This window comes from Lissotriton vulgaris, chromosome 1_1 (assembly GCF_964263255.1).
Source record: "Lissotriton vulgaris chromosome 1_1, aLisVul1.2, whole genome shotgun sequence".
Lineage (NCBI taxonomy): Eukaryota > Metazoa > Chordata > Amphibia > Caudata > Salamandridae > Lissotriton > Lissotriton vulgaris.
Window position 1 is genome coordinate 840,375,792 of NC_141685.1, and position 14,210 is coordinate 840,390,001.

General features: G+C 48.4%; 1 protein-coding gene across 1 annotated transcript in view; it reads right to left on the reverse strand.

Annotated features, from left to right (window-relative positions):
* Nucleotides 1–14,210, reverse strand: part of ITPA (inosine triphosphatase) — a 115,562-nt gene that overhangs the window by 39,881 nt on the left and 61,471 nt on the right. The gene's annotated exons all lie outside the window — the stretch shown is intronic.

Here is a 14,210-nt window from a genome sequence, read left to right on the forward strand (position 1 = left end):
TCTTTCAAGGACTCCCTCCCCAGCCTAACAGTCACATAATTTGAAGAACTCAAAAATGTTCTATGTTCCATGCCCAATATTAGCATTGTTTTCACCAAATACTCACAACACTCTACTTCTTCAGCTTATTTAAGGTCATATCGTCAAAAACAATCACTTTGTGCCCACCTACCCACTCCCACAGCAGGCCAATTGACTGCATCCTACTCTCCAATGCCCTCTGTCATTAACCCATATATTTCCCTGAGCTCTCCACTGGGGCCAAGCTTCCTCCTCCTTCACATCTCTTCTTTCTCAGTTTCAATAAAGAGATACACATTTTACCTGACTTATCCTCCCTACATGAACCTGGCTAGAAAGAATTGCTCTTTCATCCCCGTCATGCCAATTCCTTCAACCGTGGGGCAAAAAATCCTACGTTTTCTTTTTAATTCCTCCAGGCACCTTCAACTGCAATATGAATGAAAAGCCTAAACCCAAAACACCTTGCAAGCTCCAAAGTACCACTTGCTCCTTCATCTTTGCTTTAGAACAGTAAGTATATATGTACTTCTAGACATTCATCTGTTTTCTGGACTTTAGACTAGCACCACTAAAATACCTTACTTCCCTCCAATCTTCACTTGCCTCACTCAGTCCATACTCGCAGTTAACTTTATTGGACTCTTTCTGACATCAGAAATCACTGATAACCAATAAACACTGAACATCCTCCAAATTGTCCACTAAAACTGCCTTCCCTTCCCCCAAATCCCTCCCACTTTGTAGTGATCAACATAATGGCACCCTCCAGCCAATCAATACTTGCTGCCCTTCAAGTGTTTAAAGACAGCCATGGTCATCTTCCTGCACCAATACCCGTCACAACCCAATATCTCTCTCAAATTAGTGCCCTATCGCTCTTTTTTTCGAGACACTCCGCCACTTACTTTTGAACAGATCCTGCCTCCATTTTCGTACACATAACTTCTTTACTACCCTCCTTTCAAGGGACACATGATAATACTTAACTGAACCCATACCCAACAATGTACTAAACACCTGCCCCATACTCATTCTCATTATTGCTTTACAGCCTTTGACATCTCGAGCTGCAGCGTTTACATGGTATGTATTGAAATAAACAGGTTTTTAGTGGTGTGCCAGTCAACATTAATGTGGGCAATACATTCTTAATTGATGTCTCAGTATGGTAAAATACTTCAATCCTTTAGGCCGAGAATTAGTTTGAGGATGAACAACCATCAAGATCCTCTGCTCGCCAGGGTTGAAAAAAAGTATAGAAATATACCTTATTCTTATGGCAAGAAGGTCCATTCTTGCATATCCATTAATTCAGTAAAAAGCTTAGGAGTCATTAGTAAGAACCTCTCTATGAAGCCTCAAATTAGTGCTGTGGTATCCTCCTGTTTTTTTTATCTTCGGAAAATCCGGAAGATCTCTCGATTCCTAACTTCGGAGGCCTTGACCTTGGCTTTGCTGGCCCTGGTAGTTTCTAGGATTGATTATACCAACTCCCTCTATGTTGGCATCCCGGCATACCAGCTGAATCGTCTTCAGCTGGTGCAAAATCAGTTCGTGAGACTAGTCTTCCATCAGCCCAGACACTGCCATGTTCGTCCCTTACTCAAATCCCTTCACTGGCTCCCAGTGGCCAAACGCAGCAAATTCAAACTTGGCTGCATTATTTTTAAAGCCCTGGCCGGCCTTGGTCCTGTTTTTATATCCTCTCTTCTCCACTGTTACTCTCCTCTGCGTCTTCTCCGCTCTTCTCACTTGGCCCTTCTCACCACCCCCACATTTAACCGTAAAAAACATGGTGGTCTCAGATTTTCATTTCTCGCCCTATCTCGGTGGAATGCACTGCCCCTGGAGCTGAGACTCACTCCTTCTTATCCCCACTTTAGATCCCTTCTGAAAACTTTACTGTTCTGTCAAGCTTATACATAAAAAAAAATTCTTTCTGATCTTTCCTAAATCCACTACACTGTCTTAATGTTTTGCTCACCCTGTGCTCACAGCGCCATGAAACCGTTCGGTGTAAGTGCGCTATAAAAATATTTTTAACATAACATAACATAACATAACATAACATAACATAACATAACATAACATAACATTGGCTGTGGAAGATATTTTGAACAGGATACTGCTGGTAATCGGGGTGCCAGGGAGAGCCTGAATGCTCTTGCACAGATGGTGTCATTGGTTTAGTGCAGTTGTCTGAACTACAAGGCCATTGGGGTTCCTGGGTGGATCACTTTATCAAGATTATCTCCATGCGGACTTCAATTAGTCAAATGTTTCTATTTATCCTCCTGGCCTGTTCTCAACTAGTATCCACACACAAGGCAATACTGCTTCCTCTATTTGCAAGAAGGTCACAGGAGTGGGGCACCATGCAGAGTTCTAGACATGTCCCTAGATTTATCGAAAACAGCAAATTTCAGACTTGGGCTACTGGTCATATGTCCACCTGTGCTAAAGCAAGATCGCTTTGCCTGAAATCAAGACAAATACAACCTTTTTCTCTTGCCAGGGGGTGTTTTTTGCATCAAACAGGGGTACCACGGGAAAAAAGTCATAACCTCAGTCAGTGAAAGAGGAAAGCATCTTTAGAGAAGGAATATGCTACTTACCAGTATGCATCTGTTCTTGGCATGAAGGGGTGCTGACATTCATATCTGTGCATATCTGTGCATAGATCGCCGCCTAGTGTTGGGTCCGGATGATTGCACATTGTTGTCCTGGAAGAGTCTTCGAAGTATCACAAGATAGGTGGCTCCTCCCCTGGACTACAGTGGGCATGGGCATCCTCTCCATCCCCAGATTGTTTTTCGCCATTGTGGCAGAGATGGAGTGTAATACTGAAAGTGATGACCATGCCTGAAAATGCTTCTGAGAGCTGCAGCTGCGACAGGCACCGGGGAGGAGGGCAGGCGATATGAATGTCAGCAGCCCTTCATGCCAAGAACAGATGCATACTGGTAAGTAGCATATTCCGTTCGAGGCATGAGGGCTGCTGAATTCATATCTGTGCATAGAATAAATAGCAGTTACCTCCTTACCGGCGGGTGCCCGTGCCAGCTGCAGCAGTCTGAAAGAGAGTTCTGAGAACAGCTTGTCCTACAGCAGCTTGCTGTTTGGAGTGTACATCTACGCAGTAGTGTTTGGTAAATGTATGTATGGTGGTCCATGTGGCTGCTTTACAAATGTCCTCTAGAGAAATATTACCCAGGAAAGCCATGGAAGCCCCTAACTTGCCTGTGGAATGCGCTCTAGGGGGAACTGTTAATGTGCGCTTAGCTTTTTGATAACAGATCTGGATACATTTAACAATCCACCTGGCAATACCCGACTTGGAGATAGGGTCGCCTTTATGTTGTGGAGAGAATGCAACTAACAGTTGTTTAGTCTTTCGAAAGTCTTTTGTCCTGTCGATGTAATACAGGAGAGCTCTTTTGACATCTAAGGTGTGCAGTGCTCTATCTGCCACCGAGTCTGGGTTAGGAAAGAAAACTGGCAGTTCTATATTTTGGTTAAGGTGGAACTGCGAAACCACCTTTGGCATGAATTTAGGGTTGGTGCGAAGCACTACCCTATTCGCATGAATTTGCAGGTAGGGTTCCTGAATTGTGAGAGCTTGCAGTTCACTGACCCTCCGCAGCGATGTAATAGCTATTAGGAAGGCCACCTTCCAGGTGAGGAACTGTATTTCACAGGAATGGAGTGTCTCAAAGGGCGGCCGCATGAGTCTGGTGAGAAAGATATTCAAGTTCCAGACTGGTGAAGGGGGGTGTCTGGGAGGGATTACTCTCTTAAGTCCTTCTTAAAAGGCTTTAATGGCTGGTACCCTGAAAACGGAAAGGTGTTGCCTGTTTTGAAGGTAAGCGGCTATGGCCGCCAGATGGATCCTGATGGAGCTGTACGCAAGGTTGCATTGGGACAGATGCAACAAGTATGTTATGTTATGTTATGTTAAATTAAATTTATTAAGCGCACGTACGCCCGTAGGCTTCATGGCGCTGTAGGAAGACTGGCAAAAACATAACATGTAACAGAAAGAAACGGAGTTAACTAAGGGTAAGCTTGCTTAAAGAGCCAAGTTTTAAAAGCCTATCTAAAGGCTAACAGGTCTTCATGAAGCCTTAACGTCAGTGGCAGAGAGTTCCACAGGGAGGAGGCCAAGAAGTGAAAAGATCCGCCTCCCTGGCGTTGTTTCCTGATCCGAGGCACCACTAACAAGTTCTTTTGACCTGAGCGGAGAGCACGAGAGGGGGTGTAACTGACAAGCAGGCTGCTAAAAAATCCAGGGCCCTTACCTTGTAGAGCCCTGAAGATAATGCATCCCGCTTTAAATGCTGCTCTCTGCGCTACTGGCAGCCAGTGGAGACTGGCCAGTCCCGGCCTGATGGACTGCCACTTGGGAATCTTACAAATCAACCTGGCCGCTTGGTTCTGAACCAGTTGAAGTCTCTTGAGCTGCCCCGCTGGAAGACCCAAATACAAGCTATTGGAATAGTCCAGGCGGGACAGCACAAGAGCAATGATGACCTGAATCAGAGCAGGGTGGGTTAATAGGTGGGCGATCTTCTTGATCTTACGAAGTTGGAAGAAACTTGCAGATACCACGGTCCCTACCTGACTTTTAAGCGAAAGATCTTCATTAAAAGTGATTCCTAGGCTTTTTACTGTTTGGGACTTAGCTGGAGGGTTTCCCATTTCTGGAGGCCAGAAATGTGGCCCCCAGTACAGTTCACTCTTCCCAGGCAAAATCAATTCAGTTTTGCCTGGGTTGAGTTTCAGGTGATTTAGGCCCATCCATCTTTGAATGTGGACCATGGCCTCCCGAAATTCGGTGGCCGCACCAGGGGAGTCCAGACGGAAGATCAGTTGCAGATCATCTGCGTAGTTAAAAATTAAGGCTCTAAACTTTTTTAATGAAAACAGCAGGGGTCGTAAGTACAAATTAAATAAAAGTGGGGACAAGGACGAGCCCTGAGGGACTCCGCATTCGTTTTTAATTTTGGGGGCTGTAAAGGTTCCTAATCTCACTGCCTGGGTACGTTCAGAGATAAATGACTTCAGCCATCTCAGTGCCGAGCCTCTCAGGCCTGCCTGTTCGACACGGTCGACCAAGATGGTATGGTCGACCGTGTCGAATGCGGCCGACAAGTCAAGAAGTACCAGTGCTTGGTGAATGTCCTTGTCTGCATTGCATCTTAGTACATTCTGGACCGCCAGTGTCACCATCTCAGTAGAGTGCCCCGGTCGAAACCCTGCTTGATTGGGCTCTAGGTATCCAGTGGTTTCAACGAAGCTAGAGAGACAGCTAGCAACGTGTGCCTCCAGGATCTTTGAAAGGAATGGCAACAAGGATATCGGGCGATAGTTTGAAGGATCATGAGGATCAAGACTGGGTTTTTTAATCAAGGAAATAAGTAGAGCATGTTTAAACCCTGCAGGTACCTTTCCCTGATCGAGTGAGTCATTAAGCAGAGGAAGGATCCCATGAGGGATAGAGTGCCCTATCTCTGTGAAAATGTAGGGTGGGCAGATGTCGTCGGGTGAGCCAGACTTGACCCGTGCCAAGAGAGTAGAAAAAGTTTTAGAGTCTATGGCCGGAAGGGCATCTAATGTAGTAGGGTTATTAAAAATATCATCCAAAGGAGAAGATTTAGGAGAACTAGCAATGTTGCGTTTTATGGTTACAATTTTCTCTCTGAAGTATTCATTCAGAGAGTTACACAACTTCTGGGTGGGAGCTATTGAGGGAGCTGTCCTATCATCGTCACAGAGCTCATTGACTATGTTAAAAACATCTTTAGTTTTGTTGGAAGAAGTTAAAAAATGTTGGGAAAAGTAGTTGGTTTTATGTTGGAGCAAGATTTTTTGGAACTCCTTTCTTGCGGCACAGTACACTTTCCTGGCTTGAGGGGAGTAACTTTGTCTCCATTTCCGTTCCTTTTGTCGTAGCCCCAGTTTAAGCTCTTTCAGTTCTCGGGAAAACCATTTGTGGGCTTCATTCCCTCTAATACTAGGGACCAGTACCAGGGGGGCTGAGAGATCAGCTGCGTGGCGTAGCCAATTAGACAGCGCTCTCTCGCCAGTGTCCAGGTCATCGTGCGGCAAAGGTACAGTTTTACTTAAAACATCAATGAATCCCGGAAGGCCCATAGATTTCCATTTGCGGAATTCTTTGCTCTTGCATGGTCTGGACTTGACATTCCCTCGTATTTCTAATGTGAAGTAAATAATAAAATGATCCGACCATATACATGGACTGATAACAGGGTTGGGTAGTGATAAGTTGTGCGTCCAGATTTGGTCAAGGCTATGGCCTTTCTGGTGGGTAGGTGAATAAATGTGCTGGTTTAAATTAAGATCTGTAAGCAGGTCTTTTAGTTCAGCAGCTTGAGTATCTGTGTCTGTGCTGTCGAACCAATAGTTTAGGTCCCCAATAAGGATGATTTTAGAGTAGCTGACTACGTATGAAGCCAGCTGCTCCGCCAAAAGAGATGGATACTTGGCCATGTATTGGGGAGGCCGGTATATCAGTACCAGGATGAGGGACCCACTTTCAGTGTCAAGATTAATCACCAGGTTCTCGGTATCCGGAAGGATCAGAGAAGGTAGTTCCCTAACATGAAGGGATTTTAAGATTATAGCTGCTACACCACCTCCCACCTTCCCGGATGTACGGTTGGCTGTCAAAATATAATATTCTGCGGGAAGTGCTACAAGTATATCGGGGAGGGAGTGAGGGGTTAGCCAAGTTTCAGCCAGTAAGAGGATGTCGGGTTTTGCCTCCTTCAGGAAAAGAAAAATGTCTATCTGGTTTTTAACCAAGGACCGAGTGTTGAGGTAATAACAGCGCAAGCTGTGCATTACAGAGGGGACAGTTTGAAGCTCAGAGATAGATGGTAGGAGAGGCTGAGCATGAGGCGCAGGGATGAGGAGGGGAGAAAGTCCTAGTCGTTGGATGCAAGTCAATGTGCACGGAGCTAATGAGTGCTTGCAGGGACCATGGGGAGTGTGAGGACGTAGGTTTGAAAGTTCCAGAGACGAGTACTTGAAAAAATGACCAGGGGGGGGTAGGCCCGGGTCCCGGTCGGCCGCGGGCGCAGACGGGCTTAACTCAGGCGCAACTCCAGCGTGCCTCCGTCGCGCCCGCTGCGCTCGTAACATATACATACGATGTTTTGCGTAGACGCGTCCAACGGATTAATGTTATTGTTGGAGCAGTAAATAACAAACCGCTTCCATTTGGCTGCATAGCAGGCCCTGGTAGTCGGTCGCCTTGCCTCCTTGATGATGTTCATGCACTCAGGAGGCAAGTTTAGGTACCCAAACTCTATGACCTCAGGAGCCAAATCGCAAGGTTCAACTGCTGGGGATCTGGGTGCTGAATGTCTCCACGGCTCTGAGTGAGGAGGCTGGGAGTGAGACGCAGCCGTTGGTGAGGCACCACTGAAAGTTCCAGGAACGTGGTGTACCAAGCCTGCCGTGCCCACGTTGGAGCAACTAGGATGAGCGTCATGGAGTGTTGTCGCAGTTTGCGCGCCACCAGAGGTATGAGGGGGGCTGGCGGAAAAGCGTACGCAAATCTGTCTGACCAGTTCATCCATATCGCATTGCCCTGAGACTGCGGGTGTGGGAACCTGGCTGCGAAGTTTGGGCATTTTGCGTTCTCGCTTGTGGCGAAGAGGTCGATGTCCGGATGACCCCACTGTTGGAAGAACGGATGGAGAACTGACGGGTGGATCTCCCACTCGTGCATCTGATGACTGTGCCTGCTGAGCAGGTCCGCCATCTGGTTGTCGACACCCGGGAAATGCTCCGCCATGAGGAAGATGTTCCTTTGAATGGCCCACTTCCACATGATCTGGGCTAGGTGAGACAGCTGCGGGAAGTGCGTGCCTCCCTGCTTCTGGATGTAATACATGGCGGTCATGTTGTCCGTCCGGACTAACATGACCTTGTTGCAGAGGTGCAACTTGAATGCCTTCAGTACCATGAAGATCGCCATCAGTTCCAACACATTGATATGCATCCTCTGCTGTTGTGCTGTCCACAGTCCCTGCACTGTGTAGTGGAGGACATGCGCTCCCCAACCCAGGAGAAATGCGTCCGTCGTTAGCACTATTTGTGGGACAGGCTCTTGGAACGGTCGTCCCCTGCAAAGGTTTTGTGGGTTCCACCAATGCAGAGAGCTGTAAGCACGACTGGTCACCAACAAAAGGTCTTTTAGATGGCCATGAGCCTGGTTCCACTGACGGGCTAAGCATTCCTGAAGGGGTCGCATGTGCAGCCTCGCGTGCGGGACAATGAATATGCAGGATGCCATCATACTGATCAGTTGCATGAAAACTTGCGCTGGGAGGGATCGCTGAGATTGGAACCTCCGGATGAGCGTTTGCATGCTGTAGACCCTGGCTGGGTTCGGCTGCGCCGTAGCCAACTGGGTGTTAAGTGTCGCCCCCAGGTACTGTTGCACATGGGCCGGCTGCAGGTGAGACTTTGCGTAGTTTAGAGAGAACCCCAGACGGTGAAGGAGGGGAATTGTACGTGACATGTCGCGACCGCACTGCTCGGCAGATTTGGCCTGCACGAGCCAGTCGTCCAGGTAGGGGTACACGTGAACACCTTCTCTGCGAAGGTGTGCTGCCAAAGTTGCTAAGCATTTGGTGAAAACTCTTGGAGCAGTCGTGACCCCGAATGGCAGAACCTTGAACTGGTAATGCTGACCGTTGATAGTGAACCTGAGATATTTATTGTGACTGGGGTGAATGGGAATGTGGAAATACGCATCCTTGAGGTCCAGGGTGGCCAGGAAGTCGCCCTGACGGAGCAGCGGCAGGACTTGTTGTAAAGTTAGCATGTGAAAGTGCTCCGAAAGGATGTATTGGTTGAGGGGTCTGAGGTCTAGAATGGGCCGCAGGGACCCGTACTTTTTTGGAATCAAGAAGTACAGGGAGTAAACCCCTGCACCCCTTTTCTCGGCAGGCACGAGTTCTATGGCTCCTTTTTGCAGCATGGAGAGTACTTCTTGCTGCAATAAGAGCAAGTGCTCTGCGGACATAGGACGGTTTCTTGGGGGTATGTTGAGGGGGGGGGGTGGAGGTTAGCTCTAGACAATAGCCGTAACGGTTAAGTTGTCTCACCCACCTGTCTGTTGTGATGTTTTCCCAGAGTGGCAGGAACTGCTGGAGTCTCCCCCCGACAGGTGTTAGATGGTCGGGGGGCAGTGACATGAAGTCACTGTTCGTTGGGAGTGGAGGACCTGGCGCCGTTATTGCCGCGGCCTCTCCCCTTGGTGTTGTTCCCCCGGTATCCACCTCTGGTGTTTTTAGTGTAGGCAGATTGCGTGTTGCCTTTGCCGTACTGTGAATGCTGTTGAGCCTGTCCTCTTGTTGCTCCCCTGTTACCGGAGCGACGAAAGGAACTGCCCCGAAACTGCTGTGACTGAAGAGCCCCCATGGATTTCGCCGTCTCAGTGTCTTTTTTCATTTTCTCAAGTGTTGTGTCCACTTCGGGTCCAAACAGGAAGTCCGGATTAACCGGCTGATTGAGAAGAGTAGTTTGGATCTCGGATTTAAACCCTGAGATGCGCAGCCAGGCATGGCGCCGCAGCATCATGCTAGTATTGACTGCCCTTGCTGCAGTGTCAGCTGCATCCAGTGCGCATTTGATGGACGCATTGGAGACTAGTTTGCCCTGTCGTACCTAGCCAACAGGGCTTGTGTATTGGCTATTCTCCAAATGTTAGCGGCTTGGGCCGCCACACGCTTCCCAGCCGCTTCAAAGATTTTTGACTCTTTGTCGGGAGGGGGAGCGTCACCAGTTGATTGAGAGTTAGCTCTTTTGCGTGCATTAGCCACCACGAGGGAGTCCAAAGGGAGCTGGCCTTTGATATAGGTTGGGTCCACTGGGGCAGGCCTATATTTTTTGTCCATCCGGGGATTTATAACCCTGGCTTTGGTCGGCTCCTTGAAAATGGCTGTGTCATGCTTGAGGACCCCCTTAAGCATGGGCAGAGTTTTGGTGTTGCGTTCAGACGTGGAGAAGGTATCAAACAAGAAATCCTCATCCACTGGCTCAGCATGCATCTCGACGTCATGGTTGAGGGCTGCCCGCTCAATTAAAGCGTTGAATGCAACAGTGTCCTCAGTTGGTGATGGTTTCACAATGTAGGACTGAGAGTCTGGTGCGGTTTGGGGGTCATCAGGGTCATCACCTTGATCTCCTGCTCCTGACCATTGATTTGAGACATCTTGATCAGTGTCAGTATTGTAAGAGAAGCCCATTTGGCTATAGTCCGCATTTAAGTCCTCCTCACTGTGTGTTGGAGATTGACAGCATGGTGCGAGTAGTCCTGAATAGGTTCAACAATAACCGGAGAGGTGGTGGAGACAGTCTTCCTTTTGAGGGGAATCGTGTAACCTTCCAAGGGATGTTCAGGCGCGATCTTCAGCTTGTGGACGGTAAGCCTGCCCGACTCCGAATCAATAAACAGTTTTGCCTGGTTGTCGTAAGAAGGCTCATGATAGACGACCTGTGCATGGGAGGACACCTTCGCCATCTTTGAAACCTCGAGCTGTTTTGGACGGGCCGTGGGCGGAAGGCCAAACTTAAGTGGCGCCGAGTCCGCATGCTTCGAACCGGAAGCGCTCGTTTCGGCTTTCTTCGACGCCTGTGTAGGCCGCTCGCTCGACCGCGTCGAATCGAGCTCCCGGCGTGGTGCGCCTCCATCCTTGGGCGTCGACGACAAAGTCGAGGCGTCCTTGCCCGTGGCTTCGACCCTTTTAGCCAGCCCAGTCTTGAGCCCCGAGAGGGGTGGCTGTAGACCTTTTCCAAACGGAAGTCCTTTGCCCTTCTCGCCATGTGTGGTAGTCGACGCGGGCACCGACGTCGAGGCCTTCGAGGCGCCCGTCTTGGCGGCCGAACCCTGCTTCGAAGCCCCAGTCTTGGCGCCGACAGGTATCTTCGGCGTCGAAGGGTCGTCGACAGCCTTCGAGGAGGACGTCGATGTCGAACCGACCACCATCTTGAGCAGTTTTGGTTTCGATTTCGCGGAATCGACCGATGGCTCCTTCGAAAGGGTCTTAGCCTGGCTATGTCGCGGGGCTGTAGACCGAGAGGATGGATCTTGGCTAAGGCCTTTCGGCGATGCCTCGACCGGAGCCGGAGAGGGCTGAATGTTAATGATAGGCCCCGGAACTGCGGGCGGACTCGGTTCTCCACCGGAGTCGTCATCAACGGCCGCAAGGGCCTGATCGTCGTCCCCTACCTCGACGACGCCTTGGTCATGGGCGAACTCCTCATCTGGCTCGTCCATTTCGAAATTGGAGTCCTGCTCGGACGCCGGCTCCGACAGTTCTTCGGGAACGTCGTCTTCCGCCTCTTCCTCATCCTGGAAGAGTTCCTCGTCCCCGGCATCGAAGAGGTCTGCAGGCGCTGGTGCCGACCGCTGGGCCGACTGCCGTGCTGCGCGTCGAAGTTTGATGGTCTTTTTTGAGCGGAACCGTGAGCAGGCGAAACATTTCGACTCGTCGTGGTCGGGGGACAAACAGGTATTGCACACTGGGTGCACATCCAAGTTCGAATACTTTGAATGACAAACGGGGCACCGCTTGAACGGGGTCCATTCCATCGTCGACGTAGTGTGGGCCTGTGTAGTCGAGAGAATCTTCTTTGGACGCCGATCGAAGAACCGAAAGGGCTAGGCACCGAACGATACAATACCGACGATAAGAAGGCCTTTTGGCCTTAGGAATAGAAAGAGTACAAGTTATTTAACTGGAGTTAAGATTAGACATCCGAACCCAATGGCGGAAAAAAACAATCTGGGGATGGAGAGGATGCCCATGCGCACTGTAGTCCAGGGGAGGAGCCACCTATCTCGTGATACTTCGAAGACTCTTCCAGGACAACAATGTGCAATCATCCGGACCCAACACTAGGCGGCAATCTATGCACGGATATGAATTCAGCAGCCCTCATGCCTCGAACTGTCTTCTTCGGCTTTCACAGTGGAGATCTAGAGCAGCCACCGAGTGGTCAAGAAATTGTGGATTTCTAAGGAGCCGGAATAGACTCCCAAAGTGGGGTCTCTCTGAATGATTGTCCCTGGATGAGCATAAAGTTTGGAGGGAGGTGGCAGACAGCAAAAGGATGTGGATTAACCCTTTCTTAATTCACAAACTGTGATAGCATATCTCCAGGCAAATCTGGAAGAAGAATTGTGGAGGAAGTCAAACTAGTCTAGGTCAGTCTCTTCTTTGCAGACAGTTCTCCGTGTTTAATGTATAGTACACCTACTAACCACTTAGAACTGAAAGTGCTATGAGGTTTCTCAGGTGCAATCTCAGGGGTGTTGCTCCAAAGACTAGAATTCCTAAATGGTCTGAGCTTTGTGCAGAGAACCACCATCTCGTACTGCATGCAATATGCACAAGCAGAGGACACCAACTCCACGAATACCACACATAAAACCAACACACTAGAACATATCTAAGAAGCAGATGTGAATGAATGGTTTCTCTTATGGTTCACTTAGCAAATGTCACAGAAATAGGGTCCGAAGACTCCTCTCCACCGAGCACAGGCAATATTGCCTGTATCACTCACTAGTATTTCAGCTGCCTCAATCGTCAGTTTCTGCTGCTTTGACCAGGCCTTGGAGTACATTTTTAGGCTCACCTCATGGCAAGGAGAATCTATCAGTCTGCTGGTGGGCCGTCATAAAACATGGATTATAGGTTAAACACAATGAGGGAAATACAAGGGGAGGCCAATTAATGTCAAGATGGCAGCGCTTGCAAATACATATTTTCATAACTACTGAAAACTACCCAGGGCTACTGCACCTTTCTTAAAGAATGCTACGATTTCACCTCTGCAAATCATCTTGTGTTGTTTAAGACATCTTTTGAGTGTTACTCTTTATGCTGCTCACCAGTGCCTATCCTTTTACTTCATGTCAGTGCCTGCTCTTCCCACTTCTTACCAATGAGAGGTTCCTCACAGCCCAACACTGCCAGGTCTCCACAATTCCCAGCGTAGGAGTAACTGGACATCACTTCCTGAACCTCCTTGCACAATTGGGACTACTTTTTGCACTCCCAGCCAGGGCCAGGAGCTCCTTATTTGGGCAACCAGCATTCATTTCTCAAATTGCCCAGTAATGCTTCTTCCTTATTCTGCCCACCACTTTCCGCTTCCCCCAGTACACACCACCGCAGGTCACTTACACTGCCCACCTTAACCTTCCTCATATTGTTGTCACATGTTCCTACTGCTGTCCTACTTATTTAACCAACTATTATGAACTCTTCATGCTGCCAAACACTACCAGTTCATTCTCCTGCCCACTAGTGGGCTGCTCCTCTCTCCGTCCACCATTTCTCACACTGGCCATCACTGCCTGCTTTGCACATTGCCAACTAGTGCCAGCTACCCCTACTGTCCACAGGTGCACGCACCACACCCTGTCCATCACTGCAAGCTCTGCCAGCTAATCAAGGCTCTGCATGATACACACCAGTGCCTGCTTCTTAGGCGGCCTACCAACACAAGCGCCACACACTGCCTACAAACAAAGGTCCTGCATGTTAAATACCAGTGGCAGGTGCTCACACATCTATTGAGTGGGCATGAACCCTACTATGGAGTTTGAAGGCGAATTTAGACTTCATGACTATCCAGTTGTTATCCGTCTGCTGCTGTGGAAGCCACTATTGAGTTACATGTATTCCTACACTCTCTTTTCTCTAACATTATTATTACTTCCCTCACTTCAAAGTATTTTTGGTTAAATACTCACTCTAAGAAATCAGACATGATTAATTTCATTATTTTCTCTTATTACTTCCCTGTTTTTTTTGGGTGGGGGGAATGTACAAGGTAATTTAGGGATTATCCTTTGTGGTTTTTAAACAATTTTAGTCTTCCTTCACCTTTTTCACTTTAACTATTTCCCACTCTCCAATTTTTTTCAAAACCATTACACTTAACTTAATAATCTTTGACTTAACTGTAATTCCACATATTTTTCTCCATCATTTTTTGTCTTTCAAATTTTTCCCCAAGATTTTTCTACCCCAAGTTTACTTGTCCAGAAAATAGGACTTCATCACCTGCTTTTCCTCCCTCTGCTGCTCTCTCGATATTTCATCTTCATTTCCCTATGCAGCTCATCTTTTAGTCAT